General features: G+C 50.3%; 1 long non-coding RNA gene across 1 annotated transcript in view; it reads right to left on the reverse strand.

The window, feature by feature from the left end:
- Positions 1 to 1,150: 1,150 nt before the first annotated feature.
- Positions 1,151 to 23,882, reverse strand: part of LOC147096405 (uncharacterized) — a 35,113-nt gene continuing 12,381 nt past the window's right edge. The window contains exons 2-3 of the long non-coding RNA XR_015074903.1: positions 11,821 to 12,016; positions 1,151 to 2,403 (exon numbers count right to left, since the gene is read on the reverse strand). This is a non-coding gene — a long non-coding RNA (uncharacterized LOC147096405). The remainder of the gene's footprint in view (positions 2,404 to 11,820; positions 12,017 to 23,882) is intronic.

Consider the following 23,882-nt stretch of genomic DNA (forward strand, 5'->3'; position numbering starts at 1 on the left):
AATTGAAAAAGGATATATGAAAGAAAGACTTGCATTTATATAGCGCCTTTCACGACCACCAGACATCTCAAAGCTCTTTACAGCCAATGAAGTACTTTTGAAGTGGAGTCATTGTTGTAATGTGGGAAACACGGCTGCCAATTTGTGCTCAGCAAGCTCCCACAGACAGCATTGTGATAATAACCAGGTAATGTTTTTGTTATGTTGGTTGAGGGATAAATATTGGCCAAGACACCGGGGATAACTCCCCTACTCTTCTTCAAAAGAGTGCCATGGGATCTTTTACATCCACCTGAGAGCAGACGGGGCTTCAGTTTAAAGTCTCATCAGAAACAGTGCAGCACTCCCTCAGCACTGCACTGGAGTGTCAGCCTAGCTTTATGTGCTCAAGTCCCTGGAGTAGGACTAGAACCCACAACCTTCTGACTCAGAGAGCAAGTGTGCTTCCCACTGAGCCACAGCTGGCACAAGGTAAAGAATACAAGAAAAGATTAGTGGGTAATGTAAAAGGGAACCCAAAAATCTTTTATAAACATATGAAAAGTAAAAGGATAGTTAAAGGAATGGTGGGGCCGATTAGGGACGAAATAGGAGCTCATCATACGGAGGCAGAGGGCGTGGCTGAGGTACTGAATGAGTACTTAGCATCTGTCTTCACAAAAGAAGAGGATGAAGTTAATGTTGCAGTAGAGGAGAGGGGAGTAGAGAAATTGGATAAAAATGGATAGAAAGGAGGTGCTAAATAGGTTGTCATCACTCAGAGTTAACAAGTCACCCAGTCCAGGTGGATGCATCCTAGATTGTAGAGGGAAGCTAGGGTGGAGATAGCAGAAGCTCCGACCACAATCTTTCAATCTCCCTCAGATATATGGGAGTGGTGCCAGATGACTGGAGGATTGCAAATGTTACACCCTGTTTAAAAAAGGGGAAGAGGGATAAACCTGGTAACTACAGGCCAATCAGTCTAATGTCAGTGGTGTAGGTGGGCATCCTTTACCTGGTTTACGGTAATTTACCTGGTCAGGCAGCCTTTGCCATTGCACTGTGGCCAATTCCAATCAGCGGTTTTGAATCGCTAAACCCCCCCCGCCATCCAGTTCTGACTGGAGGAACTTATAATTAATGATATATTAAAAACGGACAAATGGTCTGGATGCAAGAAAGTCAAATTTTATTAAAACTAAAGAAACTACACCACATGATCAAAGTAATCACGGTAAAATTGCTTAACAGGGGAAGGCAGACGGCAAAAATGAGGGATAAATGGCTACATTGTTAACCTTACAATCTTAGCAACATTTCCCTTAAATTACCACCCCTTTACTTCTCACTAGATTGTCTTGCTAGTGGGTCAAAACCTTGCTCACCTGCAGTCCAACGAGTAAGAGACAAAAAAGGGGGCAGAGGACTTTCTGGGCTTAATCTTTATACCCTGGGAGTCCCTGCTGTTTTCGCGCAGAAAAGGTCCATGCGCAATTTCGCACCGAAAAGTCCGAATACACAAGAGAAGGGCTTTTAACTTCCTCCATTCATACATGGAGACATCACGTAGTAGAGTCAATTTCAGTGAATGGATGTGTGTTAACAACGCATTGTGCTTGCTGTCCGATGATTGGCTGATTCAAACAGGCTACTCCCCAGTGTAAACAAGCAGCTTGTAGGTTACCAGACCCGCTCAATACCACAGGGTGACTGACAGCTCGGGCTCCATTCAAACTTACTACAGGGCAGCGCTGAGCTTTTCATATGCTAACAGCCTGTCTGTCCTTTTCTGCTGCCTTTTAAAATTCTGTTTCCACGAGGTCTGTTCAGCCATTTTTATGCCCTGGGCAATTTAAACAGTCCAAAACTCAAGAGTACATCTTTTAATAAAATGTACAATCTTAAAGTGTGCGATTTTCACAAAGTTCTTTGATTCCAGTGTCCAAGTGCTGCCTAGCTTACGAGCTTTTTAACGCAGCCTTTTGCGGTTCTGGGTATGTTTTAAAACATTGTCCAACCCAGAGACAATTTAAATCACACAAGTCTTCGGCCACGATGTGGATTAATATTTCCCAATCTTCGGGGGCTGAGGGGATTTTGCGACCCCTACATTCCCCCTTGGATACTTCCAACTTGCTTGTAGTATCCTCTTGAAGAAGTGAGCAAAATTTTCTGACCCCCCACAAACAATCATCCCCTGTATTTACCTATAGCTACCTATCACTGATTCCCCGACCCGTCTATTCCCCTCAAATCCAAGAAAAACCATGGTACGGTAGGCATCTACAGATACATCAATTACAAAATGTTACAATAAGGGGTCTCATACCTCTGCACCACTTGTTACATTATAACATATTACAATGTAATCAAAATGATCCCAAGCACGGAGAGGGTCCTACACCTCTGCACCACTTGGAACTGCAAAACAAAATACAAAAATCTTCATTAAACATTTGAAACAAAATGCTGAAATAAGCCCCGACCATCACGTGCCAATGATGGGTCGCGAAATTCGAGTGGGTATTGCTCCTCCCACCCGGGCAGTAAATGTTCCTTCCACCCCGCCCCCTTTAATGGTTTTAAACTTTTAAAACATACAGAATGGATTTTACAGAACAGTCTGATCCGCCAGCCCCGAGCCGTTCCCTTGTCCCTTTGTGGAGGCGGGGTACCCCTCATGTTTCACAGACTGAGACCGGGGAGTATAGGATTGTGACTCCCAGTCCCACCCCCTCCCGTCTTCCCTCGACTGGCTGCAGAAAATGATGGGTGGCGGCTCTCACTGTCCCCACACTCAAATTAGGATCCCATATCCGGCCACCCACTCATCCTTCCCAGCCACACTTACACTCTAACTTTGCCCGTGGGCCCCGGGTGAGTTCCTCCCTTCCCCGAACGCACCCACGCGACTCTTGGGTCTCCCCCTCCCCTTTACAATCTTTCCCGGGCCACCACCACCCACTTCCAGGGAACACGTCCCTATCTGACAAGGCGCCCGCGCTTCCCCACCATGACTCCTCAATAGCTAGGTTTCCCGCAAGTGAATTTCGGTCAGGATAGTGCTGGGTTGGGGCCGTGCCCCACCCAGCTGGGGCCATCTCTTCCACGGAGGATGAATAGGCAGGTTCCTCCAGACCCTGTCCGGTTTCTCCCGAAGGTCGCTGCGGGGTCTCCTCCTAGATTCGTCCAGTGGCGAGGTGATCCCCAACATTCTGTATAACCATATCTTCATTCGATGCTCAGCTCGGGCTGGGCGAACAGGGCTGCTCCTTTGTCCACTCTCCTGCAAAAGAACTTAAAAGGACATGCAGCCAGGTCTCTCACTGACCTGCTGTCTTAGGTGGAGACATGGTCGGGTCCCTTGACTTCGGACCAAAATACAAGCATTTGGCACACTTATAAACTTAAACCTTGAACTTAAACTCAAAACTATTAGTTACATTCTAAACTTAAAATTTAAACACCTTAAAAGCAAGCTATATACATTGGTAACTTAACACAAAGCTATAATACAAATGCCGCCCATCTCCGGACGGCCATGTTAATCTCTGGTGTCACTGTCGCAGATTACTGCTGCCTGCAGCAAAGCTTGACTGCCTCCTGCTTCGAGTCCCTGGCAGCTTATGGCTGCTAGTTGGCGACCTCTGTGGTCTGTTTCCTCCCGGGCTCGGGAGATTGCTCTTTGTGGCGGGTACTCTGGTGACCATCTTATCTTGGGCTTGTGGACCCGCTGAGACCTTCTGAGGGGCGTCTCTGTGGGGGGAACTTTGGCTGACGGACCCTGAGCCTGGGTCACAGCCCTAGCTGACTGGGAACCTTCTCCCCCTGATGCAAACAGCCCGCGCTGTTTAATATACCTGGCAGCCTGCCAGTAATCCGGGTTTGTCTCCTTTTCCCTACCCACTCCTGTACTGGGGGCAGGTATCCCCTCACCACCCGCTGCTGGTGGCTGAAAATCTTCCTCTCCAGGTCCAAAACCTGGTACCAGCTCCTTCCACATGTCCCCTGCAAGAGGAATTGCTATCCGTTCCTCCCAGAGTCCCACACCATAGGGGGAACCACTCCAGAAGCGGGCTGGGAAGCTCGTCACTTTAACCAGGCGACTGCGCCTGCGCGAGAAAACTGAAGGGGAGCCGCTGTGGTCACGGGCTGGGGAACTGCACCTGCGCGAACAGGCCGTTCAAAAGGCTGGGGAATTCCTGTCTCCAGACCAGCGACTACGCATGAGCAGGCAGTCTCTTCAAAAGGCGGCTCCTCCCTGGAGCCCCCCAAGCGATTTTCTGTGAATGAACTCGCAGCCGCCTGCAGATTTCTACTCTCAGGCTGCGGTTTCTCTGTTTCTGAACTAAATAACTGGTCCAAATTTAAACTTTGGCCAAAACTTAGGTCCCACTGGGGCGGGGAAGTGTCCCAATTGGTGGGCCGGACAACTTTTCCCTTGAAACAAGCCACAGCGCCTGTCTTTACAGCCTGTGAACTTGAACTTGTATGGTCAGATTTATACAATTTACATTGGTTGGCGTGGAACCACTTTGTGCACCGGGGTAGTTTTACTGCATAGACCATGGGGCTGCCCTATCAACTATACTATAGGGTCCCATGTAGAGTGGCTCTAAACTTCCCACCTGGGCATAGTTTCTTACCATCACTAGGTCTCCTATCTCCCACTGGTGGCTCTTGCTAGGCTCGAGCAGCAGCCGCTTATTCCGATGCTGCTTCCCCATGCTGTCTGCTGCCTGCCCATAAATTACCCCCGCCTGCTCCTGACCGGTGAATCCCGAAAGTATGTATGGAACCCCGTTAGACAGAGGTGAGGTGGTGGGATTATCCGTATGGATCATGGTGCATGATGCCCCCGTATCCAATAGATAAGTCCCTGTAACCTTCTGTACCTCCATCTGTACGAGCGGTCTCTTCCATTCATCGTACCGGAGATTACACAGACGGACAGGCTGCGCGGGCTCCAGTCATTGTGGGGAGGCAGAGGTGGGCGAAGGGGCTGCAGCACCACTGATGGCTGCTACATTTCCCTGATTGGCCCTGAGGAAAGATTTTATCGACTCCATGATCGACTCGACTGTATCGGGAGAAGTTTCTGTCTCTGCCTTCTGAGTTGGGCCTCGGGGGTCCTGGCTTTATCATCTCTCCCAGGCTTTTCACAATCCCTGCGCCAATGGCCATCCTCCCCGCACCTGTAACAAGTGACCTTGTTCTGGGAGGGACGGCTCCCCTCCTGGCGCCACTCTTTCTTGTTTTGAGCCCCAGGTTTAACCTCGTGGACCTTACCCTTTTGCTGGGGGGTCCCACTATTCCTACCGTTCCTATATGGTACCGTGAGCTGCCGGATTACAGTCTCTTCGGTTGCTAGGGGGTCTCGGTGGTCAAACCAAGTATCAGCCTTTGCTTTTATCTGGGGCAGGCAATTGGACACCAGGCAACGAAGCCATTGGGTCCGCTGCCGCTGGTTCAGGTGTGCCTTATCTTGTCCCCCTGTACACGCGCTGTTGTAGACTGGCCACAGCCTGTCTGCAAATGCCTGTGGGGTCTCCCCTTCCTTCTGCAGAGTTTTCCCTATGCGATCGAACGGACTTCCATCGTTCGCACCCATGGCTTCCAGTGTTTCCTCCTTTAGGTCCTCAAAATCCTTCTGCCCTCTCTTAGCCTCATCTGAAAGGGTCTGATAGAGCTTACTATCTACAGAGAAAAGCAACATTTTGGCTTTCTCTTCGTCATCACAGCCGTTAACACAGGCTGCCTGTTCTATCTCTTGGAAGTGCACTGAGGGGTCTCCCTTTTCGGAGAGCAGGGGAATATGTTTCACCAGGCCTCTGAGCTGTTGGGTATCATAGGATACCAGATAGGTTCACGGGCGGACCGTACCTCCGTTGTCGGAGGGGGTACACTGGTCCTGGTCCCCGCCTGCCTAGTGGGACTTGCTGGCATTCTCCTACCACCCCATTGTCCACCCCTTCTTGCTGCCAGAGCTCCTCAAAACTCGGAGCTGTGGGCTGCGGTCTTGGGATCTCTAATTCCCTAGCCAGCTCTGTTCTGGGTGCTGCCTGTGGGGCGGTTTGATTTGGGCTGCTGGTACTGTCCGACGGACTTCCCTTCGGACTTATGAGACATACCATCCCTTTAGTCCTTAATAACTCCATACCCAAACTCTCTATCTTTCTGTTACATGGGGTATGATCTGCTCCACTAAATCTTTGGTCGCAGGCCAGCTTATAAGCTGCCTTTACCTCCCTGACCTTTTCCTCCTGCTCTGTTACTTCTGAGGTGAGGCGGGCATTCTCTTCCCGCAGTCTCATCTCGTTACTCTTTGCTTCTGTAATTTGGCACTTTAGGAACTCTATCTTGTGCCTCGTGTGGCTTTTGCCCTCGCTAGCTTCTTGGGTGAGATGTGCGTTTTCCTCCTGTAGCCTCATCTCACTGTCCCTAGCCTCTGTGACTTCCTGCACAAGGCGCTCTATCTCTGCCTGGCATTTTGTGACCACTAGTGTGAGGCCGGCATTTTCTTCCCACACCCTCATCCCACTATCTCTGGCCTCATTCACCTCTCTTATGAGGCGTTCTACCTCCACCTGGCATTTTTCAAACTCTGACTCCCGGTTCTTGGCCTCTGTAACCTCCACCCGCACCCTCATCTCACCCTTCTTAACCCAGCCACCTATACTATAATAGGTCAGCTTACATGCTGCCGCTAACTTCTGCAGGGCTACCCACAGACTGAAAGCAAGAAAATCAAGAGCTGATGCTTTCTCCAGATCCAGACCAATTATCATATCAAAAACTACCTCCAGTCCTGCTGCGGTCGCCAATTTGTAGGTGGGCATCCTTTACCTGGTTTATGGTAATTTACCTGGTCAGGCAGCCTTTGCCACTGCACTGTGACCAATTTCAATCAGCGGTTTCGAATCGCTAAAACCCCCCCCCCCTCCAGTTGACTGGAGGAACTTATAATTAATGATATATTAAAAACGGACAAAGGGTCTGGATGCAAGAAAGTCAAATTTTATTAAAACTAAAGAAACTACACCACACGATCAAAGTAATCACGGTAAAATTGCTTAACAGGGGAAGGCAGACGGCAAAAATGAGGGCTAAATGGCTACAATGTTAACCTTACAATCTTAGCAACATTTCCCTTAAATTACCACCCCTTTACTTCTCACTAGATTGTCTTGCTAGTGGGTCAGAAGCCTTGCTCACCTGCAGTCCAAAGAGTAAAAGAGACAAAAAAGGGGGCAGAGGGCTTCCTGGGCTTAATCTTTATACCCTGGGAGTCCCTGCTGTTTTCGCGCAGAAAAGGTCCGTGCGCAATTTCGCGCCGAAAAGTCCGAATACACAAGAGAAGGGCTTTTAACTTCCTCCATTCATACATGGAGACACCACGTAGTAGAGTCAATTTCAGTGAATGGATGTGTGTTAACAACCCATTGTGCTTGCCGTCCGATGATTGGCTGATTCAAATGGGCTACTCCCCAGTGTAAACAAGCAGCTTGTAGGTTACCGGACCTGCCCAATACCACAGGGTGACTGACAGCTCGGGCTCCATTCAAACTTACTACAGGGCAGCGCTGAGCTTTTCATATGCTAACAGCCTGTCTGTCCTTTTCTGCTGCCTTTTAAAATTCTGTTTCCATGAGGTCTGTTCAGCCATTTTTATGCCCTGGGCAATTTAAACAGTCCAAAACTCAAGAGTACATCTTTTAATAAAATGTACAATCTTAAAGTGTGCGATTTTCACAAAGTTCTTTGATTCCAGTGTCCAAGTGCTGCCTAGCTTACGAGCTTTTTAACACAGCCTTTTGCGGTTCTGGGTATGTTTTAAAACATTGTCCAACCCAGAGACAATTTAAATCACACAAGTCTTCATCCACGATGTGGATTAATATTTCCCGATCTTCGGGGGCTGAGGGGATTTTGCGACCCCTACAGTGGTGGGTGAACGACTAGAGACCATTGTCAAGGACAAAATTAATTCTCACTTGGAGAAGCACGGATTAATAAGGGGCAGCCAGGATGGATTTGTTAAAGGTAAATCATATCTGATTAACCTGATTGAGTTCTCTGATGAAGTAACAGAGGGTTGATGAAGGTAGTGCAGCAGATGTTGTATATATGGACTTTCAAAAGGCATTTGATAAAATACCACATAAGAGACTTACTCTGAAAATAGAAGCAGAGGGAATTAAAGGGCTGATGGTAATTTGCGTATATAATTGGCTAAGGGAGAGGAGGCAGTGAGCAGTGCTGAGGGATGTTTTTCTGACTGGAGGGATGTATGCAGTGGGTTCCCCCAGGGGTCGGGATTAGGACCATTGCTTTTCTTGTTAGATATAAATAACCTGGACTTGGGTATAGGTGAACAATTTCAAAGTTTACGGATGATACTATTTACTATGTTGCCAAGTTTTGTGAGTGTAGTAGTAGCAGACTTCAGAAGGACAGAGACAGACTGTGAAATGAGCAGACACAAGGCAGATGACATTAAATGAGGATAAGTGTGAAGTGATGCACTTTGGGAGAAACAACAGGGAGAGGCCGTATAATCTAAATGGGACTAGTTTGAGGGGGTGGAAGAGCAGAGGGACCTGGGGGTCCATATTCACAAGTCTTTGAAAGTGCCACGGCAAGTTGGTGAGGCGGCTCAGGAAGCGTATGGGATACTTGGCTTTGTAAATAGGGCCATTGAATACAAAAACAAGGAAGTTACACTAAACCGTTACAAATCACTAGTTAGGAACATAGGACAGGAGGAGGCCATTCAGCCCCTCGAGCCTGTTCCGCCATTCAATGAGATCATGGCTGATCTGCGACCTAACTCCATACACCTGCCTTTGGCCCATATCCCTTAATACCTTTGGTTAACAAAAACCTATCAATCTCAGATTTAAAATTAACAATTGACCGAGCATCAATTGCTATTTGCGGAAGAGAGTTCCAAACCTCTACCACCCTTTGTGTGTAGAAGTGTTTCCTAATTTCACTCCTGAAAGGTCTGGCTCTAATTTTTAGACTCTGCCCCCAGTCCTAGAATCCCCAACCAGCGGAAATAGTTTCTCTCTATCTACCCTATCTGTTCCCCTTAATATCCTGAAAACTTCGATCAGATCACCCCTTAACCTTCTAAATTCCAGGGAATACAACCCTAATTTGTGTAATCCCTCCTCGTAACTTAACCCTTGAAGTCCGGGTATCATTCTGGTAAACCTACGCTGCACTCCCTCCAAGGCCAATATATCCTTCCTAAGGTGTGATGCCCAGAACAGCTCACAGTGCTCCAGGTGTGGTCTAACCAGGGTTTTGTACAGCTGCAGGGTTTTGGCCTCAGCTGGAGTCTTGTGTACAGTTCTGGGCACCACACTTTAGGAAGGATGTCAAGGCCTTGGAGAGGGTGCAGAGGAGGTCGACCAGGATGGTACCAGGGATGAGGGACTTCAGTTATGTGGAGAGATTGGAGAAGCTGGGATTGTTCCCCTTAGAGCAGAGAAGGTTAAGAGGAGACCTAACAGAGGTGTTCAAAATGATGAGGGGATTTGATCAAGCAAGTAGGGAGAAACTGTTCACTTTGGCAAGTGGGTCGGTAACCAAAGGTCACAGATTTAAAATAGTTGCTAAAAGAACTAGAGGGGAAATGAGGAGAATTGTTTTCATGCAGAGGGTTGTTAAGATCTGGAACGCACCATCTGAAAGGATGCTGGAATCAGGTTCCACAGGAACTTTCAAACAGTAATTGGACGAGTCCTTGAAGAGGACTAGTTTGCAGAGTTCTGGGGATAAAGCTGGGGTGTGGGACTAAATTGGACAGCTCTTTCAAAGACACGATGGGCCAAATCACCTCCTTCTGTGCTGTTAGATTCTATGATCAGTGTGAAGTCGCTGGTGTCTCTTCAACTCCCTGGAGCTTTTAAAGCTCTTCCCACAGTCTGAACATTTAAAGGGCCTCTCGTCAATGTGAACTCGCTGATGTGTCAGCAGGTTGGATGACTGAGTGAATCCCTTCCCACACACGGAGCAGGTGAACGGTCTCTCACCAGTGTGAACTCGCCGATGTGCCAGCAGGTTGGATGAATCAGCGAATCCCTTCCCACACACAGAGCAGCTGAACGGCCTCTCCCCAGTGTGTAGGTGTTGGTGTTGCTTGAGCTCCCCGGAGCTTTTAAAACTATTCCCACACTCAGAACATTTAAAGGGTCTCTCGTTAGTGTGAACTCACTGGTGTCCCTTCAGCTCCCCGGAGCTTTTAAAGCTCTTCTCACAGTCAGAACATTTAAAGGGCCTCTCGTCAGTGTGAACTCGCTGATGTGTCAGCAGGTTGGGTAAATGAGTGAATCCCTTCCCACACACAGAGCAGGTGAACGGTCTCTCCCCAGTGTGAACGCACTGATCACAGAAATCACAGAAACCCCACAGTGCAGATAGAGGCCATTTCGGCCCATCAAGCCTGCACCGACACATATCCCACCCGATCCCCATAACCCCCTACACCAACACATATACCACCCTATCCCCACGTATTTAATCCCCCTAACACTAAGGGTCAATTTATCATAGCCAATCATCCTAACCTGCACATCTTTGGACTGTGGGAGGAAACCGGAGCACCCGGAGAAAACCCACGCAAACACGGGGAGAATGTGCAAACTCCACACAGACAGTCACCCGAGGCCGGATTCGAACCCGGGTCCCTGGCGCTGTGAGGCACCAGTGCTAACCACTATGCCACCGTGCTGCCAGCAGGTTGGATGACACAGTGAATCCCTTCCCACACACAGAGCAGGTGAACGGCCTCTCCCCAGTGTGTAGGTTTTGGTGTTTCTTGAGCTCCCCGGAGCTTTTAAAACTCTTCCCACAGTCAGAACATTGAAAGGGTCTCTCGTCAGTGTGAACTCGCTGGTGTACCAGCAGGCTGGCGGGCCGAGCGAATCCCTTCCCACACACGGAGCAGGTGAATGGTCTCTCCCCAGTGTGAACTCGCTGATGTACCATCAGGTGGAATGACTGAATGAATCCCTTCCCACACACGGAGCAGGTGAATGGCCTCTCCCCAGTGTGTAGGTGTTGGTGTCTCTTCAAACCCCCGGAGCTTTTAAAGCTCATCCCACAGTCAGAACATTTAAAGGGTCTCTCGTCACTGTGAACTCGCTGATGTACCAGCAGTTGGGATGAATCAGTGAATCCCTTCCCACACAGGCAGCAGGTGAACGGCGTCTCCCCAGTGTGAACTCGCTGATGTATCAGCAGGTGGGATGAATTAGTGAATCCCTTACCACACACGGAGCAGGTGAACGGCCTCTCCCCAGTGTGTAGGAGCCAGTGTCCCTTCAGCTCCTGGGGGCTTTTAAAGCTTTTCGCACAGTCAGAACATTTAAAGGGTCTCCCGTCAGTGTGAATAAGTTGGTGTTGCTTTAGTTCCCCGGGGCTTTTAAAGCGCTTCCCACAGTAAGGACACTGAAATGGTCTCTCATCAGTGTGAACAAGCTGGTGTCCCTTCAGGTCCCTGGGGCTTTTAAAGCTCGTCCCACAGTCAGAACATTGAAATGGTCTCTCATCAGTGTGAACAAGCTGGTGTCCCTTCAGATACCGAGCGCTTTTAAAGCTCTTCCCACAGTCAGAACATTGAAATGGTCTCTCCTCAGTGTGAACTCCCTGGTGTGTTTGCAGGTGGGATGAACAAACAAATCCCTTTCCACACACGGAGCAGGTGAACAGACTGTCCCTGGTGCGACTGCGCCGCTGAACTTCCAATGCAGACGGGGAACTGAAGCCCTTCCCGCCGTCCCCACCTTTACCCGGTTTCTCCCTGGTGTGACGGTGCACGTGTCTCACCAGGTCAGGCGATCGGCTGAATCCGCGTCCACACACTGAACACGTGTGCGGTTTGTCTGTGTTGTGATCCCTGCTATCTCTTTCCATGTGCAAAGGCCGATGATATTCGGGTCCTGATGAATCCAGCGACTCTGTCAGATCTTGACGTGATGTTTGGTCTGAGCTTCCCGCCTGTAACTGCTCCACTTCTATAACCCTGTAAATTGAGATCAGAAAAGGATCAGAGGCAAACTGTTGTTTAATTTTACCCTTTCCGAACCTAGGGGCAGTGAAGCTGATTTTCAGGCCCCAGCTGCTGCACAGGTTGGTTGAAAGGATCAGCAGTAATGGCGGCTGTAATACCCACAAGGCCCCGGCTCTGCAGAAAGTGCTCTGTTGACTCTGAGTCCCGCGCATGTGCTCATGGCCCCGCGCTCTCCCTCCTGCTCTACAATCGCCCATCCCGAGCGGTCTGCAACACGCATGCTCAGCACACAAAACCCCACGGTTGGAACATCGGGCGAGCATGCGGAGCCACAACATCTGGTATGCGTGAGCGGCTCAGGTGGGGGCGAGTCGGTGTTTCGCCTCAGCCGCCAGGGAGGTGCGCATGCGCAGGACGACCCAACATTCTTCCTGTCAGCAATCACTCCCTCGTTTCTTTAATAAAAACAGAAAATGCTGGAAATACTCAGCAGGTCAGGCAGCATCTGTGGAGAGAGAAACAGAGTTAACGTTTCAGGTCGATGACCATTTGTCAGAACTGCTTGCTCTTTAGTGTCAGCCAGTGGCTCAGTGGGCAGCACTCTCGCCTCTGAGTCAGAAAGTTGTGGGTTCATAGTCCCACTCCAGAGACATGAGCACAAAAATCCAGGCTGACACTCCAGTGCAGTGCTGAGGGAGTGCGGCACTGTCGGAGGTGCCGTCTTTCGGATGAGATGTTAAATTGAGGCCCTGTTTGCTCTCTCAGGTGGGTGTAAAAGATCCCATGGCATTATTTCAGGAAAGAAAGACTTGCATTTATATAGTGCCACCAGATATCCTAAAGTGCTTTACAGCCAATGAAGTACTACAATGAAGTAGTCACTGTTGTAATGTGGGAAAGAGCAGGGGAATTATCCCCAGCGTCCGAGCCAATGTTTATCCCTCAATCAGCATAAAAAAATGATAGATTATCTGGTCATTATCACATTGCTGTCTGTGGGAGCTTGCTGTGCGCTAACTGACTGCCGCATTTCCTACATTACAACAGTGACTACACTGCAAAAGTACTTCATTGGCTGTAAAGTACTTTGGGACGTCCGGTGGTGGTGAAAGGCGCTATATAAATGCAAGTCTTTCTTCCTTCAATGGTCTCACCAGCGACCTCTTCTGGTGGTTGGTTGATTGACAGCCGAGAGCCCGCGCATGCGCATTCGGCGCAGCGGTTTGGGCCGAGTCCGGCACAGCGACCCCTTCCGGTCACCAAGGGCAACAACCGCGCATGCCCAGAGGAGACCAGCCCCCCTCCCCCCCACTCGGAGCTGCGCCTGCGCACTCGGATCCTGCCGGACGGAGTCGGCGCGGGGCCATTCCGGGGAAAGGCCTTGGTGTCGGTTCCAGAGTCGCGATCGGTGACGCGAAGTGAGTTTTCTCCGCTCCGATTGGGTGGAGAATGGCGCGGGGTGGATCGGGAGAGAATAGAGGGAAATAGAAAAACCTCAGAGTCCGCGAGGCCCCGGACCGAGCGGCGGCACTTGGACAGTGCATGTGATCTCCTCGGGGACACATCACCCGGGCCCGCGGCCTGATTGACGGCAGCTTCCCACCAATAGGGAGCGAGCGGGGAGGGGCTGGAGTAGCGAGCCGGCGGCGGGTCCTCCAACCAATCGGGGAGCCCAAGGGGCGGGGCTTGCAGCACCCAGTGGGCGGGGCTGGAGGAGCGAGCCGGCGGCGGGTCCTCCAACCAATCGGGGAGCCCGAGGGGCGGGACTAGTGCCATCCAGTGGGCGGGGCTGGAGGAGCGAGCCGGCGGCGGGTCCTCCAACCAATCGGGGAGCCCGAGGGGTGGGACTAGCGCCGGCTGATTGTCTGATCCGCAGGACAGCGAGTTTCTCCAGTCCCTTGTTCAGGGCCCGGGGCCAGGGGAGGCTGTGGGCCTTTATTCCCCGCATTGGACACAAGGCTCTTTATCTCAGGCATAGGGTGACGTCGCATTGAAACTTTCCGCTCTCCTTTACAAAGATGGCTCTTTGGCTCAGGCATAGGGTGACGTCGCATTGAAACTTTCCACCCTCCTTTACAAAGATGGCTGTTGTTAACCTGGGCCTATAAGGGGAAGAAATCCCCGCAACTGCAAACACGGGATCTTCAGCTTATTATTGGGGGCTTGGTCGCGATTTTTACCCGCTGCACCATCGCGCTCCCGGCTTCAGCCCCTCTCCATCTCCAGTAACACACTGCGCATGCTCAATATACCGACCCCCTCCTGCGCCTACGCGCTGGGCTCTTGTAGTCTGGGTGCGGCACGTGGTCCACCGTGGGGAATGCTGGGTAAAAGGCCAGATTAGTGAATGGAACATGATTTACTGTGATCAGATTGAGGACTGAACCATGTTCATTCTAGTAGTCATGGTTTTTTTCTGCTGATCTTAATAACTCCTGTATCTGCACTGGAGATTAATATTCTGTTTAAATAGTGAATAAATAAAGCTCAAGGAACAGCACCTCATCTTTCAATTAGGCACGTTACAGCCTTCTGGACTCAGCATTGAGTTCAACAATTTCAGACTTTAACCCTTACTCCCATTTTTCATGCTGTATGATTTTGCCATCCCCATTTGCAACATTTTCCAAGACTCAGTTTCACAGCCACATCTCTTTCCTCAGCAACTGTCTCCGGTTCCAACTTATTCCACGTGGATTCCAACTGAACTTCCACCCTTCCTGTTTCAGATCCACCCAGGATAACTTTCCTGCCTCTTACCTTAGTAATATCTGTTACATCTCCAGCTTTTTCCAGTTCTGATGAAGGGTCCCAGACCTGAAACGTTAACTCTGTTTCTCTCTCCACGGATGCTGCCTGGCCTGCTGAGTATTTCCAGCTTTTTCTGTTGTTATTTCAGTGAATAAATAAGCTTTGTTTCAAACACACAGTGTGTCAAATATATGATTTCTCCATGATAAGAGAAGACGAATTGATGTTCTGTTCCAGGCTGTTTAATTCTTGGGCCTTTTCTTACTCTAGATTATTTCTGTTCTCATCTCGTTCGCCTTCTACCACATCAAACCCCAAGCTTGCTCCGTTTGAGTACACGACTTGTGGGTGTCATAGACTGAACTGTAGGGTCTCACTTACACTCAACTGCCATCAACTGGTCCAGGCAGTGGGCGGTCGAGGGGGTCGTTCGGCCCGACTGCCTGCCTCTCTTCCGGTGGCCCTGGAGATGGAGCACGCGGTGTCCCCCGGCAGGCTCGAGGCCTTCCGCGACCGGTGGGCACTGCGGGGACTGGAGTGCATCATCACCCCGGCCAATGAAATTTTAATTTAATTTGTTAAGTTTCATTTAATGGTTTTTTAAGTTAACGTTTATTTGTTTATGGTCCCTACAAAAGAGTAAACTCATCTGCACACCGCAGGGACTGGAGTGCTTATCACCACAGGTAATGAAATGTTAATTGAATTATTAAGTTTCCTTTAATGTTTTAAGTTAAGCTACAGTTTATTTGTTAACGCAAAAGAGCACACTCAGCTGCAATTCCTTTGAACCATAGCTTTATAGAACTATCTTGCATAAGTTTTGAAATCTCTTATCTGTATCATTTAACCCTTTGTGGATTCGATTTAGTAAAACTCCTCCACACGGACTGCACATGATAACCTTTGAAATGTTCTGATCTTTGTTGTAGTAATTTCTGAGCTTGATGGTCTAGTTGATTTAATCTCTTGTTACTAACATACCTTGCACTATTTCTTTCATCGAGATAATTATTTCAAATACTTCCATTATCAGGTCTTTAGAAACATAGAAGATAGGAGCAGGAGTCGGCCATTCGGCCCTTCGAGCCTGCTCCGCCATTCAATGAGATCATGGCTGACCATCCAATTTCAGTACCCTGTCCCTGCCTTCTCCCCATATCCCTTGACCCTTTAGCCTTAAGAAATATATCCAACTCTTTCTTGAATAGACTTAATGAACTGGCCTCCACCGCCCTCTGTGGCAGAGAATTCCACAGGTTCACCACTCTCTGGTGTGCGGGTTAGGTTGATTGGCCATGATAAAAACTGGCCCTTAGTGTTAGGGGGGATTAAATACGTGGGGTTACGGGGTTACGGGGATAGGGCTTAGGTGGGATGGCTGTCGGTGTAGGGTTTGGATGATCAGCCATGATCTCGTTGAATGGCAGAGCAGGCTCGAAGGGCCGAATGGCCTACTCCTGCTCCTATCTTCTATGTTTCAGTCCTAAATGGCTTACCCCTTCTCCTTAGACTATGACCCCTGATTCTGGACTCCCCGGCCATCATAAACATCCTTCCTGCATCTAGTCTGTCCAGGACTGACAGAATTTTATAGGTTTTGATGAGATCCCCTCTCAATCTTCTAAACTCCAGTGAGTATAAGCCCAATCGACACAACCTCTCCTCATACGTCATTCCTGCCATCCCAGGTATCAGCCTGGTGAATCTTCACTGCACTCCTTCCATGGCAAGAACGTCCTTCCTCAGGTAAGGTGACCAAAACTGCACACAATACTCAAGGTGTGGTCTCACCAAGGCCCTGTACAACTGCAGCAAGACATCCTTGTTCTTGTACTTGAACCCTCTTGCTACGAAGGCCAACATACCGCCTGCTGCACCTGCATGCTTACCTTCAGCGACTGGTGCACAAGAACACCCAGGTCTCTTTGCACTTCCCCTTCTCCCAATCTATTACCATTCAAATAATAATCTGCCTTCCTGTTTTTGCCACCAAAGTGGATAACCTCGCATTTATCCACATTATAGTGCATTTGCCATGTTTCTGCCCAATCACCCAACCTGTCCAAATCACAGAATCACAGAATCACAGAAACCCCACAGTGCAGATAGAGGCCATTTCGGCCCATCGAGCCTGCACCGACACATATCCCACCCGATCCCCGTAACCCCTACACCAACACATATCCCACCCTATCCCTGTAACCCCACGTATTTAATCCCCCTAACACTAAGGGTTAATTTATCATAGCCAATCAACCTAACCCGTACTGGAGTTTCTCGACATCCTCCTCACAGCATACCCTCCCACCCAGCTTTGAGTCGTCTGCAAATTTGGAGATATTACATCCAATTCCCTCGTCCAGATCATTAATATATATTGTGAACAGCTGGGGTCCTAGGACCGATCCTTGCGGTACCCCACTAGTCACTGCCTGCCACTCGGAAAACAACCCATTTATTCCAACTCTTTGCTTTCTGTCCGCCAACCAGTTCTCTATCCAAGTCAATACCTTGCCCCCAATCCCATGTGCCTTAATTTTGCACGCTAATCTCTAATGCGGGACCTTATCGAAAGCCTTCTGAAAGTTCAAATACACCACATCCACTGGTTCTCCCTTATCTATTTCACCAGTTACATCCTCAAAAAATTCCAGTAGATTAGTCAAGCATGATTTACCTTTTGTAAATCCATGTTGACTTTGTCCGATCCAGTCACTGCTTTCCAAGTGCTCTGCTATTACATCTTTTATAATGGACTCTAGCATTTTCCCCACTACCGATGTCAAGCTTACCGGTCTATAATTCCCCGCCTTTTCTCTGCCACCTTTTTTGAATAGTGGGGTAACATTAGCTACCCGCCAATCCATGGGTACCGTTCCAGAGTCTATCGAGTTCTGGAAGATGACCAGCAATGCATCTACTATTTCTAGGGCCACTTCCTTAAGTACCCTGGGATGTAGATTATCAGGCCCTGGGGATTTATCGGCCTTCAGGCCCATCAATTTTCCTAACACCATTTCCCTACAAATACTGATTTCTTTCAGTTCCACCCTTTCATCAGACCCTATGTTCCCCGGCATCTCTGGAAGGTTATTTGTGTCCTCCTTTGTGAAGACAGAACCAAAATATGTATTTAGTTGGTCAGCCATTTCTTTGTTCCCCATTATAAATTCCCCCGATTCTGACTGCAAGGGACCTACGCTTGACTTCACCAATCTTTTTCTCTTCACATATCTATAAAAGCTTTTACAGTCAGTTTTTATGTTCCCTGCAAGCTTACTCTCATATTCTATTTTCCCTTTCTTAATTAATCCCTTTGTCCTCCTTTGTTGAATCCTAAACTGCTCCCAATCCTCAGGATTATTGCTTTTTCTGGCCAATTTATAAGCCCTCTCCTTGGACCTTATGCTATCCCTAATTTCCCTTGTTAGCCACGGTTGGGTCACTTTTTTTGTTTTATTTTTATGCCAAACTGGGATGAACAAATTCTGTAGTTCATCCATTCGGTCTTTGAATGTTTGCCATTGCCTATCCACCGTCAACCCTTTGAGTGCCATTCCCCAATCAATCCTACCCAACTCGCTCCTCAGGCCATTGTAGTTTCCTTTATTTAAATTGAGGACCCTAGTCTCCGAGTCAACTACTTCATTCTCCATCTTAATGAAGAATTCGATCATATTATGATCGCTCCGACACAAGGGGCCTCGTACAACAAGATTGCTAATTAATCCTTTCTCGTTACATAATACCCAGTCTAAGATGGCCTGATCTCTGGTTGGTTCCTCGACATATTGGTCCAGGAAACCATCCCGTAAACACACCAGGAATTCCTCCTCCACAGTATTGTTACTCATTTGGTTGGCCCAATCTATATGTCGATTAAAGTCACCCATGATGACTGCTGTGCCCTTATTGCACGCTTCTTTAATTTCTCTTTTAATGCCATCCCCAACCTCCACCTTACTGTTTGGAGGTCTATAAACCACTCCCACTAACGTTTTTTTCCCCTTAGTATTTCTCAATTCTACCCATACAGATTCCACCTCATCAGAGCTAATATCCTTCATTACAATTGTGTTAATCCCTTCTTTAACCAGTAATGCTACTGATATACCTATCAATTCCTCCAATAAAAGGCGAAGAGTTACGAAGGTGACTAAAGGTTTTTATTGACTAAATAACAGAGCCCACTCTCGTGGGTGATCCGATCCAAGCAGGAGGAATACCAGCCAGTCGCTCACCTTTATACCTGGCCTGGTGGGTGGAGCCAAGGCGGAGTCGGCAGTGGTCATCCCAGGTATAGCAGTGTGGCAAGAGGCGACCTCGTACCGTGATACAATAGTGGTCAGTGATACAGTTATAACGAACAGTGGTGAACAGTGCTAACTACTAACAGTGATACGATAGTGAACGTGGTTTACCACATTCACCCCTTGTTTAGAATTAAGTCCGGCGGGGTGAAGTGTACTACCAATTCTGGTAGGTCAGTCTGTCCGGAGGCTTCGTAAGCCTCTCCGATCGCCGCAGCGGTGGTGTTGCCTTATCCGGTGCTGGTGCCTTATCCGGTGTTGATGCTGGTGTTTGCGTGGTCGGCGAGGGCTCGTGGGGTTCCGGCATGCCGTCTACCTGGACTGAGGTTGGGGGGGGTGGTGGCGGTGTTTCCGGATCGGCTGAGGGTGCGAGGTCTCGTAGGGAGACAGTGTCCTCCCGCCCGTCTGGGTACGCCACGTAGGCGTACTGGGGGTTGGCGTGCAGGAGGTTCACCCTCTCGACCAGGGGGTCCGTTTTATGGGTCCTCACGTGTTTCCGCAGCCAGACCGGCCCCGGGGCGGTCAGCCAGGTTGGTAGAGTGGTTCCCGTAGTCGACTTCCTGGGGAAAACGAACATTCGTTCATGGGGGGTGGTGTTAGTGGCCGTGCAAAGTAATGACCGGATGGAGTGCAGCGCTGTCGGGAGGACTTCTTGCCAGCGGGAGGTTGGGAGGCCCTTAGACTTTAAGGCTAAGAGGACGGCCTTCCATACCGTCGCGTTCTCTCTTTCCACCTGACCGTTACCTCTGGGGTTGTAGCTGGTGGTCCTGCTTGCTGCAATACCTCTCTCTAGGAGGAATTGCCGGAGTTCCTCGCTCATGAAGGAGGAGCCCCGGTCGCTGTGTATATAGTTCGGGAACCCGAACAAGGCGAAGAGGGCATTCAGGCACTTAATGACCGTGCTACTGGTCATGTCGGGGCAGGGGAAGGCAAAGGGGAAACGGGAGTACTCATCAACGATGTTGAGGAAGTACACATTACGGTCAGAGGACGGGAGGGGCCCCTTAAAGTCGATGCTCAGGCGCTCGAAGGGGCGGGTGGCCTTGATCAGGCTTGCTCGGTCCGGCCTATAGAAGTGCGGTTTGCACTCCGCACAGGTCTGGCAGTTCCTGGTCATGGTCCTGACCTCCTCGATGGAGTAGGTCAGGTTGCGGGCCTTAATGAAATGGTAGAGTCTGGTGACTCCGGGGTGGCAGAGCTGGTCGTGGAGGGTCTGAAGCCTATCGATATGCGCGCTGGCGCATGTCATTCGTGAAAGGGCATCAGGGGATTCGTTCAGCTTGCCTGGCCGGTACAAGATCTCATAATCGTAGGTGGAGAGCTCGATTCTCCATCTCAAAATCTTGTCATTCTTGATTTTGCCCTTCAGCTTGTTATTAAACATGAAAGCCACCGAACGCTGGTCGGTGAGGAGGGTAAATCGTTTGCCTGCCAGGTAGTGCCTCCAGCGCCGTACTGCCTCCACGATCGCCTGGGCCTCTTTCTCGACCGACGAATGTCGGATCTCGGGGCCCTGTAGGGTCCTTGAGAAGAAGGCCACTGGCCTCCCCTCCTGGTTTAGGGTGGCGGCTAAGGCGAAGTCGGATGCGTCGCTCTCCACCTGAAAGGGGATGGACTCGTCCACTGCGTGCATCGTGGCCTTGGCTATGTCTCCCTTAATGAGGGAGAAGGCCGCGCACGCCTCCTCCGTGAGGGGGAAGGAAGTGGCTTTCAGGAGGGGTCTGGCTTTGTCCGCGTAATTGGGTACCCATTGGGCATAGTAGGCGAAAAGCCCCAGGGTTCTCCTAAGTGCTTTAGGGCAGTGGGGGAGGGGTAGCTCCATGAGGGGGCGCATTCTTTCTGGGTCGGGGCCGATGATTCCGTTCTCCACTACGCAGCCGAGGATGGCAAGGCGCGTGGTGTTAAACACGCATTTCTCCTTATTGTAGGTGAGGTTCAGCCGTTGGGCCGTACGGAGGAATTTCTCCAGATTCGCGTCATGTTCCTGCCGGTCGCGGCCGCAGATAGTGACGTTATCTAGGTAGGGGAATGTAGCCTGCAGTTCGTTCTGGTCAACCATCTGGTCCATCTCCCTTTGGAAGACCGAGACCCCATTAGTGACACCGAAGGGGACCCTAAGGAAGTGGTATAGGCGCCCATTCGCCTCGAAGGCGGTATACTGGCGGTCCTCAGGGTGGATAGGGAGTTGGTGGTAGGCCGACTTCAGGTCGATGGTCGAGAATACTTTATACTGTGCAATCTGATTGACCATGTCAGATATGCGGGGGAGGGGGTATGCGTCCAGCTGGGTATATCTGTTTATGGTCTGGCTGTAGTCGATGACCAGGCGGTTTTTATCGCCGGTCTTTACGACTACGACCTGGGCACGCCAGGGGCTGCTGCTCCCCTCGATAATGCCCTCTTTCAGGAGGCGCCGCACCTCAGAGCTAATGAAGGCTCTGTCCCCGGCGCTATACCGCCTGCTTTTGGTAGCGACGGGTTTGCAGTCAGGGGTAAGGTTAGCAAACAGAGAGGGTGGCGGGACCTTGAGGGTGGAGAGGCTGCAGGTGTTACGCGGTGGGCGGTTTAACGTTTGCTGGTTGTTGACTGTGAGTGGGGGGAGGGGTCCACCGTATGCTAGGGTTACGCTTTGGAGGTGGGATTGGAAGTCCAGCCCTAGTAGGACGGCAGCGCAGAGATGGGGGAGGACGAGGAGTTTAAAGTTTTTATACTCCGTGCCCTTAACCGACAGGGTCACGACACAGTAGCCGCTGATGTCCGTGGCGTGGGACCTCGATGCCATCGAGATTCGGCTGCGCGTTGGTAGGACAGAGAGGGAGTAGTGGCTCACCGTGTCTGGGTGGATGAAGCTCTCCGTGCTTCCGCTGTCGAACAGGCAGGTCGTGGCGTGGCCGTTCACTTTGATGTCCATCATTGACTTGGACAGATGGTGCGGGCGGGCTTGGTCCAGGGTGACGGAAGCTAGTGTGTAGCTGAGCGAGTCATTGTCATCTGCGGGCGAGGCGGTCGGGCGTGGTGAGTAAAATGGCGTCTCCCACGAGGTAGGGCCCCATGAGGCACTATTGGGGTCGGTTGCCTTAATCAAAGATGGCCGCCCCCATGACTCATGTGTGGGGATGCTGGCCTCAGTTGCCCTAAACAAAGATGGCCGCCCCCATGACTCATGTGTGGGGATGCTGGCCTCAGTTGCCCTAAACAAAGATGGCCGCCCCCATGACTCATGTGTGGGGATGCTGGCCTCAGTTGCCCTAAACGAAGATGGCCGCCCCCATAGTTCGCATGCGGCACTGCTGGCCTCTGAGGATCCGCTCCTGCAGGCCTTGGAGAAGTGGCCTTTCTTCAGGCAGGTTTTACATATGGAGTTCTTGGCTGGGCAGCGCGACCTCGGGTGCTTCTCCTGGCCACAAAAAAAACAGCCGGCGGCCCGATCGCGGATGCCCGATGTCGGGGCTGGTGCCGGGGGTGGCGGGGCCGGTCGGGTCCGGGACGCCGACGCAGAGGTAGGTCCCGGGGGCGGCGCTGGGAAGGGTGCTGTGGTAGGGGTCGGGCCCGAGTCCCAGGGTCGCGAGCAGTACCTGGTGAATGCTTCCTGATCTTGGTGGGCCACTTCCAGGGAGATAGCGAGGGCTTCAGCTTTTTCCATGCTGAGGTGTTTAGCTTCCAGCAGTCTTTGCCGTGAGTACTCGGACCGTAGGCCTTTCAGGAATGCGTCGCGGATATTATCTTCAGTATTTTCGGCTGCCGACACCGATTTAAACTCACAGTTCCTGGCGAGTGCATATAGCGCCTGTGAGAATTCGGCTACTGATTCTCCTGGCTGTTGCGGCCGTGATCTTAGGAGGTGCCTAGCGTACATGTAGTTTACCGGGGTCCGGTACTTCTGTTTCAGCAGGTTGATGGCGGTCTCGTAGGTAGTCATGTCCTCGATGAGAGTGTATACTCTCGGGCTCAGTTGTGCCTGCAGGACACTTAGTTTGGATGCCTGAGGGACGCTGGATTCTCTCAGGTATGATTCGAAGCAGACCAGCCAGTGTTTAAAGTCTGCGGCTGAGTTTGCTGCTCGTGGGTTCAGGTCCAGGTACGGCGGTCTGAGGGCTCGCAGCCAAGCTGGCTGGTGTGGCTGTGCTCCTGGGAGCTGCGCTGGTGGCTCCTCCGCCGGTTGTGACTCGTTGTCGGACATCATTAAATTTAGTCAATAAAATTGATATACCTATCAATTCCTCCAATAAAAGGCGAAGAGTTACGAAGGTGACTAAAGGTTTTTATTGACTAAATAACAGAGCCCACTCTCGTGGGTGATCCGATCCAAGCAGGAGGAATACCAGCCAGTCGCTCACCTTTATACCTGGCCTGGTGGGTGGAGCCAAGGCGGAGTCGGCAGTGGTCATCCCAGGTATAGCAGTGTGGCAAGAGGCGACCTCGTACCGTGATACAATAGTGGTCAGTGATACAGTTATAACGAACAGTGGTGAACAGTGCTAACTACTAACAGTGATACGATAGTGAACGTGGTTTACCACAGCTACCCCACCTCCCTTTCCTTTTTGCCTATCTTTCCTGAATATCGAATACCCCTGGATGTTGAGTTCCCAGTCCTGGCCTTCCTTGAGCCACGTTTCTGTTTCCCAACCAAATCGTATTTGTTTACTTCTATTTGCGCAGCCAATTCATCCACCTTATTACAAATGCTCCTCGCATTAAGACACCCTGGGCTGAAAATTCAGTAGGCTTAGCGCCCCATTTGGGGCGCTGGAGGGCCTAGCGCCGCAGTTATGGCCAGTTTGAAAATTCAGTGGGGCCCTTCCGTCGGCGTT

This window comes from Somniosus microcephalus, unplaced genomic scaffold (genome assembly GCF_052327205.1).
Source record: "Somniosus microcephalus isolate GS21.2 unplaced genomic scaffold, FLI_Smic_1.0 unresolved_chr1, whole genome shotgun sequence".
NCBI lineage: Eukaryota > Metazoa > Chordata > Chondrichthyes > Squaliformes > Somniosidae > Somniosus > Somniosus microcephalus.